The sequence below is a fragment of the Nomia melanderi genome, unplaced genomic scaffold (assembly GCF_051020985.1).
Source record: "Nomia melanderi isolate GNS246 unplaced genomic scaffold, iyNomMela1 scaffold0815, whole genome shotgun sequence".
Taxonomy (NCBI): Eukaryota; Metazoa; Arthropoda; class Insecta; order Hymenoptera; family Halictidae; genus Nomia; species Nomia melanderi.
Window position 1 is genome coordinate 5,980 of NW_027475929.1, and position 4,021 is coordinate 10,000.

Consider the following 4,021-nt stretch of genomic DNA (forward strand, 5'->3'; position numbering starts at 1 on the left):
AGGGTAAAACGCGATATATAATAGTATATGCCAGTGGTTCGCGCGCGTCGTCTCTGAGATACGCGGTCGACAGAGTTCCGAAAACACGTGATGTGCCACGATTTCCGTGCGTCTTACATCTTTCGACGATGGGACGATCCACGCGAAGAGAACGTTCGTGCTTGCGTGAGGTGCAACAGCGTCGATTCGCTTTTCTGTACGGGGAGAAATAGAACGTTGAGTTGACTTATCGGGTCTTCGTTGGAATTACCGTCGCTGGCATTGTAAACTCCAGATGACCTTGTGATTCCTTCGTCGGGCACTGGTAAAGGGTGGCGATGATTCGTTCTATAATAGTAATACCCGTCGTAGCGTTTCGACCGATGTCACCCGCCACGAATGTCTCTCTCGACGTGGAAACCCCGCGCCGAAGAGTAAACGCGAAGGCTTACCATACGAAAGAAAACGGTATTATACGCCTGTGGTATGTGCGTCTCGGCTCTGTGATACGCGATCGGCAGAGTTACAAAAAAACGTTGATGGGCCACGATTTCCGTGCGTCTTACATCTTTCGACGATGGGACGATCCACGCGAAGAGTAGTTACGTGCTCGCGCGAGGTGCGATAGCGTCGATTCGCTTTTCTGTACGGGGAGAAATAGAACGATGAGTTGACTTATCGGGTCTTCGTTGGAATTACCGTCGCTGGCATTGTAAACTCCAGATGACCTTGTGATTCCTTCGTCGGGCACTGGTAAAGGGTGGCGATGATTCGTTCTATAATAGAAATACCCGTCGTAGCGATTCGGCCGAGACACCCGCCACGAAACTCTCTCTCGTCGTGGAATCCCCATGTCGGAGAGTAAAACGCGAAGGCTAACTATATAAGAAACATATAGTATTATTTATGCCTGTGGTTCTCCGTTTGTCCTACTCTCAGATACGCGACTCGGAGAGTTACGAATAATCGTGATGGACCACGATTTCTGTACGTCTTACATCTTTCGACGATGGGACGATCCACGCGAAGAGATCATTCCTGCTTGCGTGAGGTGCGATAGCGCCGATTCGCTTTTCTGTACGGGGAGAAATAGAACGATGAGTTGACTTATCGGGTCTTCGTTGGAATTACCGTCGCTGGCATTGTAAACTCCAGATGACCTTGTGATTCCTTCGTCGGGCACTGGTAAAGGGTGGCGATGATTCGTTCTATAATAGAAATACCCGTCGTAGCGATTCGGCCGTGTCACCCGCCACGAAAATCTCTCTCGTCGTGGAATCCCCGCGTCGTAGAGTAAACGCGAAGGCTTGCTATAGAAGACTATAGTTTATACGCCTGTGGTTCACCGGTTGCCTGCTCTCCGGGGTACGCGATCGCGCAGGAGTTACGGAAGAACTTGATGGGCCACGATCTCCAAGCGGCTATATCTTTCGACGATGGGACGATTCACGCGAAGAGAACGTTCGTGCATGCGTGAGGTGCGATAGCGTTGATTCGCTTGTCTGTACGGGGAGAAATAGAACGATGAGTTGACTTATCGGGTCTTCGTTGGAATTACCGTCGCTGGCATTGTAAACTCCAGATGACCTTGTGATTCCTTCGTCGGGCACTGGTAAAGGGTGGCGATGATTCGTTCTATAATAGAAATACCCGTCGTAGCGTTTCGACCGATGTCACCCGCCACGAAATTCTCTCTCGTCGTGGAATCCCCGCGTCGGAGAGTAACCGCCGAAGGCTTGCTATAGAAGACTATAGTTTATACGCCTGTGGTTCACCGGTTGCCGGCTCTCCGGGGCACGCGATCGCGCGAAGGTTACGGAGGGACGTGAAGCGCCCGAGCAATGAAACGTCCGCAGGAGGAAACGAGCAACCGCCGAACATTGTTTCGCGACGTTTCCATAATGTATTGTCGTTTCGCTCGCATCCCGCTTCTTTCCCCTAGTTTCCTCGACGCGTAGTTTCGCAGCCTTAGTGGACGAATCATTCTCGATTCGAGGAAAGATATGCAGTGGGGCGTGCAATGAGCCCGCCAGAGACCACGATCTCCAATGCGTCTTTACATCTTTCGACGATGGGATGATCCACGCGAAGAGAACGTTCGTGCTTGCGCGAGGTGCGTTAGCGTCGATTCGCTTTTCTGTACGGGGAGAAATAGAACGATGAGTTGACTTATCGGGTCTTCGTTGGAATTACCGTCGCTGGCATTGTAAACTCCAGATGACCTTGTGATTCCTTCGTCGGGCACTGGTAAAGGGTGGCGATGATTCGTTCTATAATAGAAATACCCGTCGTAGCGATTCGGCCGAGTCACCCGCCACGAAACTGTCTCTCTTTCGTCGTGGAAACCCCGCGTCGGAGAGTAAAACGCGCGAAGGCTGTGACTGTAACATATATATATACAGTATACAATGCCTGTGGTTTTTGCGCGTGTCGGCTCTTCGGTATACGCGATCGGCCAGAGTTACGGAGGGACGGTGAAGCGCACGAGAAATTGAAACGGCCGCACGATTGGAACCGAGCAACCGTCGAACATTGTTTCGCGACGTTTCCATAATGCGTTTTCGTTTCGCTCGCATACCGCTTCTTTTCCCCTAGTCTCTGAGACGCGTTTTCGAGCCGTTCTTCTACTATCGATTCTCGTAGAGAGAAGGGACCGGGTAGTCTGGAAGTGGAACCCGCATCTTGCGTGTACCGTACACGGAATTGAGAGGACCGGCCGTGAAGCTCGTTTTAAAGCCGTGCGTCTGACACCCAACTCTTGCGCGCCAATTTCGCGGCAAGAGATAATATGGGACGAATGACCGGCAAAGAGCCAGCTGTGAAGTCTGTTTTTTTAATCGAATCCGTGGACGTGTGTATGCCGTAGCGTCGCTCGTCGTGTTCGTTCATGGTCGTTCCGAGAGAAAGAACGAAAGCGGTAACGAAGGGACCGGCCGTGAAGCTCGTTTTAAAGCCGCGCGTCTGACACCCAACTCTTGCGCGCCAATTTCGCGGCAAGAGATAACATGGGACGAATGACCGGCAAAGAGCCAGCTGTGAAGTCTTTTTTCATTATTTGCTTTCAATCGATCGATCGGTACGATTCGTGCAACGTTTCGCGCGATGCGACGCGAAAACATGCGCGCAACAATAGATGCGTCTGATCGGAAGAACGCGAGGGTCGACTGCACGCGATGGATTCAGTATCGGGTAGGATACAAAATATATCCCCGTCGTTTCCACGCGTGCGAGTCTTCTGCGTCTTTCGCGGGTTTTTGAATGCACTATACGCCCGGAACGTCGAGAAATATATACATATTACTTGAACGTTTTTCGTCTCGAAAGGCTTCGGTGTCGTCTCCAAGGCGACGCCTGAATCTCCTTCGCGCGCTGGTCGGAGATTCAGGTATCAACTTTTATCTTCTCTTTGAAAGAAGAGAGATATTAGGTCGAACAAATGAGAATAAAATTATATATGTGAAATATAAAATTTATACGATTACCCTGAACGGTGGATCACTTGGCTCGTGGGTCGATGAAGAACGCAGCTAATTGCGCGTCAACGTGTGAACTGCAGGACACATGAACATCGACATTTCGAACGCACATTGCGGTCCACGGATACAATTCCTGGACCACGCCTGGCTGAGGGTCGTTTACGTACCATACACTGCTTGCGTAGCTCTGTCAAATCCCCGCCGTCGTTCACCTCTTCGGATCGAACGTTTTTTTACCGAAGGGCGCAAAGAACGTTTCTGAGTCGGGTTAAGAGAAGGATGCTACGTACGAGCGAACGATGGGTGTCTCGTCGGCGTTTGTCGCGGACACGCGAAAATTCTGTGAATTTCACGGACAGTGTACGTTCTAGTTGTTGCAAAACGATCGGAATCGTTTGTATGGACTCGCGTGAGTGTTCGCGGCGTCGTGCGTCGTTCAATTACGACCGCCCGCGGATACCGCTCCACTGCGATATGGATCTGAGCGACAACTTTTTCGGCTGTTCGTGAGATGAACGGTTTCGTGTGTTTAGAAAAATTTTTTTTCCCGCGCTCCCGACGTCACC

The 4,021-nt window shown here is 50.9% G+C and overlaps 1 non-coding gene across 1 annotated transcript; it reads left to right on the forward strand.

Moving 5' to 3' along the window:
- The first annotated feature begins 3,458 nt into the window (after positions 1–3,458).
- LOC143176768 (5.8S ribosomal RNA) lies at positions 3,459–3,613 on the forward strand. The gene has a single exon (XR_013001276.1). It is a non-coding gene; the product is annotated as a 5.8S ribosomal RNA (ribosomal RNA).
- The last annotated feature ends 408 nt before the right edge of the window (positions 3,614–4,021 follow it).